Here is a 6,000-nt window from a genome sequence, read left to right on the forward strand (position 1 = left end):
TCAGATAACTCAAGTTAGGGAAGGGACACATTTTAAACATACCACGTGGTTGCATAGAGAAGAGAGAGAGCGAGATAGAGAGAGAGAGAATCACTATTTCTTATTTTCCCTTTTAAGTACCTTTATTTAGCCAAATTGGTTTCGCAGCAAAGCCCTAAGCAAAGTCTATTTTTACCTATCTCTTTTTCATTCCAGCCTGGACAGGAAGCTGATTCCTGTCCCAGGCTTCAAGCAAGCTCTCAACTGGGAAACCTACCTTAGCCCTTGAACTGGAAACTTCCTCTAACGCTAAATGGCACTATACACCGGAAGCCTCCTTGTGAGACTTCTTCCTACCACCACGGTTTTGTGGGTCCAAAAAGGGGACTCACGGAGCACTCTGGATCCCTCTCAGAGTACATGGGCTCTTTGAGGGATCCACCACGTTTTCAGACCAAAAAAGGGTCTGCAGAGACACTTCTGGTTTTCCCCTCAGAAGGTACGGGCTACTCTTCGACCGGCCAGCTTCACACCACTGTTTACGGACCTCCAATGTCCGCAAGGACCTCTGCTTGCTCTCAGAGGTAAGTGGTCGCTCCTAGCCAGAGGCTTAATTTCCTAACTTTGCTTTGCTTACAGGGCCTTATCAGCTAGTTGCCCAAATCCAATTCTTTCATTCACTCATTCCATTTCATTTTCACACAGCCTCTCCCTTTTCCCTAACAAAAGGTTCTGTGCTCTGACCAAACCCCCATTCTTTCCAGGTTCTGCCAATTAAACAGATCCTTTCTGCGGCTAGGAAAGACCAGAAGGAGCAAAATCCAACTGTGATTGGGAAAAAAAAGGTCTTCTCACTCACACAAACAGAAATACACACATTTCTTTGTTCCCCTGGGCTTTAAACTTAAAATTTAGAGGTACTCACCTTCACCTTCTTTCCAAAGTAGCCCTTGAGCTCAAACTCTCAAAACTCCCTTTACAACCCTAGCTCCACATGGGCAAGGCCTGGGAAACCCATCCACAGACACATGGGGGTCTGCTGCCGGCAAGATGGGGCTTACCAGTCTTAGTCCATTGGAGAGGTTAGCTTGGAGTCCCATCTCTGGGGTGCCAAATTGTCAGAAGTAAGTCTTTATCCTGGTTCATCCAAGCCGGGAATAAATAAGCAACATGGCGACTGCTTTGAGAAGAAGGTTACAGTTTATTGAAGAAGCAGAAAGATGGTCCTTGTAAGAAAGAGCAGAGGAGAGGAAAGAGGAGTTGAGCACATGGGCAGTAGGTTTTTATACCCTCTCTAGCCTTGTTTGGAATAGTTTCTTGTTCCTGTGGCATGAACCTTGAGGCTATTTCTGAGTGTTTTTCTAGGCCTTGATATCTGTGGTTTAATCCTATTATCATATCCTGCTTCCCAAGTGATGGGGCTAATGACTCCTAGAGTTTGGGTGGGGCATGCAGATCTTCTCTTTGTCTTCTTAATTGCTCTGGCTTCAACTCTCTGATGATTTTACATCTACATTTGTATGGAGCTAGCTCTTGCTTGGGGCAGAGAGATAGATTTGGGGCCAGGTTTGGTTTTAAAAAGTCCTTTTGAGGAAAATATATTTTTCTGCCCTTTTAATATTTCTTTCTCTGGGCTAACTTCCCTCAGCCCCCAACAATCTGGGTCCTCATTTTACCAACCTCGGAAGGATGTAAAGCTGAGCCAAACCTTGAGCCTGGTCAGATTTGAACTGAACTGCTGGCAGCTGGCAGTCAGCAGAAGTAGCCTGCAGTACTGCATTCTAACCACTGCACCAAGGCTCATTCCTGTTGTTTTCATATTTAAGTCTAGATGTTGCCTAGTTTCAAGTGGTACAACATGATGATTTTCTGAAATCAGTAACATATATCTATATCTACCCTGTGGTTAAAAAATCAAATTAAGACCATGTAGATTTCCAGGTGCTAATACTGTCTTTGCCAACTTGGGCATTCTCCAGTATGGATTTCAGCTTCTAATATTCTCTAATACAATTACTGCACGGCAAAATATGAACATGTTCTACTAATCAACAAGCTCATAACAGCATACAACAGACTGTTTATGTCTAGGAATAATTTTAAAAAATCTAACATTATTATTAGAAATAAAAATTAACATGATATAGCAACTGCAATGAATTATTTTTCCCACACATTCCACATTTTTGCCTAGAACCAATTAATTATGAATGTAAAACAGCCTGCTCTAGAAAATAATTATTTATGTACCATAGTCCTTGACTACAGCCATTGTTTAGCTACCATTTGAAGTTATAACAGCACTAAAAATTGATCCTCGTATTTATGACTATCACAGCATACAAATGATCCTAACATTTATGACTGTCACAGCATCCAGTCAGGTGATCAAAATTCAGGCTCTTGGTAACCAGCATATATTTACAATGGTTGCAGCATCCCAGGGACATATGATTACCATCTGCAATCTTCCCAGTCAGCTTCCAAAAGAAAAGTTAAACATGTGATTCACTTAACAACCATAGCAAAAAGAGGTTGTAAAACTGGCCGCAACTCACAACTACCTTAACAGAAATTCTGGTCCCAATTGCGGTTGTAAGTTAAGGGCTACTTGTACAGAAGGCTGAAAGTAAGTATGTACACTGTATTCCATATTGGAATCACTAATGACATATGAAGTGATGTCATGGGAAAAGACATCCATATTATTCCATAAATATAGCCTTATTATTCTTAAGGCCAACACTTATTTCTATTTTTATAATTTTCATTGTATAATGAAAATTATAAAAAAATGTAATTTTCATAATCATTTAGACTAACTGAAAAAAACAACTGTGGACTAACCCTATAGCTATTTTCTTTTTCTTAAAAAAAAATGCATTGGTGTCCTACTAACAAATATTTAATTATTTGAAAAATGACTCAAAATAAATTATTTTTCCTTTTTCTGTTTAACTGGTTGGCAGTTAAGCGAGTTCAAGGAAAGTTACACAATTATGCCAGATCAAAATGTGAAAAGTTCAAAGTTAATTAGGACAATACCAATTACTTGAATGCTGGATTAAAGACTGTCGATACTGGATTAAAGTATTGTCAGATACTATAATTCACACTAACATAACTTTTGAAACATTTTCAAAATATTGCTGGGAGGGGACAGGATAAAGCTAAACTGAAATTAAAGCTAAATAGTTCAATTCACTCAGAAATAAAACAGAGACAGAGAAAATGGATAATTTTAGATACAGTAGACTGGAGTTACCTGGAAAATCACTAATACACAGATGAACCCTTACTTTAACCTGCTTTCCCACCTTGTTTTTTGTTTTGCTGAATTAAAAGAGAAAATAAATACAATAACAAAGTAAAAATATCTGAATATAAAAGATGCGTTTTGTGTTCATTCCTAACGCCATTATCCATATTCTCAGTTAACAAGAAAAGTCGCCAAAAAATTCCCCCACCCCCTTCCCCAACGTGGGATAGTAGCATCTATAAACAGGAAATCTTTCCAGCCTTTTTCTGTTGGAAATTTCAGCGAAGATTTCCTCTCTTCTTAAAATAAAACAGTCGCCCCTTCTAAATTAGGAATTCGGAGAAAAGGAAAAAGGCCTAGCTTAAACGTTCATTTTGGGTCAAACATGGTAGCAAAAGAGTGAGAGGAAGTAGGAAAGCTTTATCCGAGAAGGATCCAAAGGAAAAGTACAACCCAAGTAACGCTCAAAAAGCAGCAAAGAGGAGGCCAGGAGCAGGGAGAGCAACGAGCGAGAAAAACGCCCCGCTCCCAGCTTCACATACCTCTCAGCAGCGCTGAAGATGCAGATCTTCCCGCTGACCCTACGAAGAGGGGCGGTCTTTGGGGGACATAACGATAGAGGAGGAGGAGGAGGAGGAGGAGGAGGAGAGTCTCACAGTCGGGCTGAAGTAGCTGGACATGGCAACTGAGGTGTTGCGCCCAGGATATATCTTCGTCAACGCGTTCGTGAGAAAGGCCTCTTTCGGCGGTAATGTCCGGGCACTGGCTTTTGCCGGGCCCTGCTGCTTCGTCCCCCTCCCAGAATCCCTGCCTCTCCCTTCCCTGTCACAGTTGTTTACCTTCTGGTTTGCCTAGCACAGCCACAGTCGGCATCTTCCCCCAACGACAAGCACCCCACACTGACCGTCACTTCCGCTGCTGCTGCCGCCGCCGCCACCACCACCTTAGGAAAGGCAGAGAAATACAGAAAAGGAGGAGGAAAAATCTCCATGAATACGAAGACGCTACTGCTGCTGAGGGCGTCGCAATCTCCCAGTGTCGCCACCTTCCCATTTCACGCACACCAACCACCCTATTCGCTGCCGCCGCTGCCTCACAAAAGTCGCCAACCGCGTACGCAACACTTAGCCCCACCTCGCCTGCGCCCCTGGCCTCTGAATCTCCTCCCCTTGGGGTTTTCATTCATTGCCGCCTTTCTCATTCGGCCTCTTCTTCACCGCTAGGACTCCCCTGGCTTACGCTTTCCCCCCCCAAAGTTTTATCTGTTTGGCTTTGGCTACAAATCCCCTGTTAATTGTGTTGCAAACCAGGTAAAAAAATCGGATTTATTTCATGGGATATACAGTGGTATTTTTTGTAAAAAAAAAAAAAAGTGCCGGAACTCACACGTTATACAATCCGCCTTGCCTACCCTACAAGGTTCCATCCAAAAAAAGTGCTGGAACTCCGTTCTGGACGTTCTATAACAAAAAAAAACCCCTGGATATACATATACCTCAAGAACTAATTTACAGTAAAAGATGTCGCTTAAAACATAGTCAAGTCTACTTCAACTTATACTGATTCTGTGGACACATTTAAAGTTTAACTGCTTTAAACAAATTTAATAAAATTTACAAATTGTCACGTGCCCTTTATATTTAGAGAAATATCTTTCTGGAAACTAGTTTGATGATACTGTTGGAAAGAGATTCACAGTTTATTAGATTCGTAATAAATGCGATGGGAAACAATTATCCACATCATTTTTCCTCATAGAAAATGTTAGACCATTAACTGGGATAGCTAATGTCTGTCTAAATTTTTATTTACTCTTTCTAGACATCAACATGCTATCACCATTTCACAACTCAACTTGCCTGGAATGACTACCTGCAGAGAAAGAGTAAATACTAAAATTCTAAGCATAAGCATAGCTATGACTTTAAAATTATTAATACATATTCATTCCCAAAACAACTGGGGCAATATCTTTATTAGTCAAAACAGGGATAAAAAGCAATCTTTTTAATAGTAGTATTATGCCCCCTTGGTAGTAAACAAAACAAGGAGGCAGAGAGAGATAAATCAGGTGGCTAATACTGTCCTTTCAGGTAGTTTTAAATATAATAAAGAGTGCAGCTGACATTGATTAAAAGATTAGGGGCATTAGAATCCAACAATATCCAGAAGGTTGCCCACTTTTGGATAGGTAAAATAATACTGTATTGTTGATTCATTTTTTTCTGGTAAGAACAAATTAGGCAATGGTTGTTTTCCCAGATTAATTAATGTAAAATATAAGGGAATGTTATATATGCAGCATTGGCCAATGACCATAATTCAGAGACATTGCAATCATGATTTACTGAATTAACCAAACTGCTCTAAAATAAATAGACTGGGCCACAACCTAGCCATTCATTTTAGTGCATCAAAATGTGAAACCTAATTGCTTATATTAATGTATTTAACATCAGTGCTACTTAGTTGCATAGATGATACTATTCAATTGTTTCATTTCCCATTGCACAATGGCTGGGAATACAAAATGGAAAATGTGGTATTAGCTAGGCTAAACAGATCACTCTCAATCTCCCCTTTATCTTTCTTGGGTCTCTTGGAAAGCAGTAAAAATACCAGTGCAGCCATAAAAATGCTTAGAAGGCAAAGGAATGTTGATAACAGAAGTGATGTTTGAAATTGAGGAATGCTCCAGAAAACAAGACCAAGGGAGGTACACTTATAAATAAAAATTTAACAGCAATGGCTATTCTAATACA

The 6,000-nt window shown here is 40.1% G+C and overlaps 1 protein-coding gene across 3 annotated transcripts in view; it reads right to left on the bottom strand.

Annotated features, from left to right (window-relative positions):
- KLHL15 (kelch like family member 15) overlaps positions 1-4,854 on the bottom strand; it is a 35,934-nt gene extending 31,080 nt beyond the window's left edge. Inside the window, exon 1 of one of the 3 annotated variants that reach the window (XM_039363056.1) lies at positions 4,143-4,854. The gene's annotated coding sequence lies outside the window, so the exon portion shown is untranslated. Of the gene's footprint in view, positions 1-3,780 lie in introns of all 3 variants that reach the window. The other 2 variants (XM_039363040.1, XM_039363047.1) reach the window with 2 other exon arrangements.
- Between the last annotated feature and the right edge of the window lie 1,146 nt (positions 4,855-6,000).

Source organism: Crotalus tigris, unplaced genomic scaffold (assembly GCF_016545835.1).
Source record: "Crotalus tigris isolate CLP2741 ecotype Arizona unplaced genomic scaffold, ASM1654583v1 scf7180000017589.2436309, whole genome shotgun sequence".
NCBI classification, from domain to species: domain Eukaryota; kingdom Metazoa; phylum Chordata; class Lepidosauria; order Squamata; family Viperidae; genus Crotalus; species Crotalus tigris.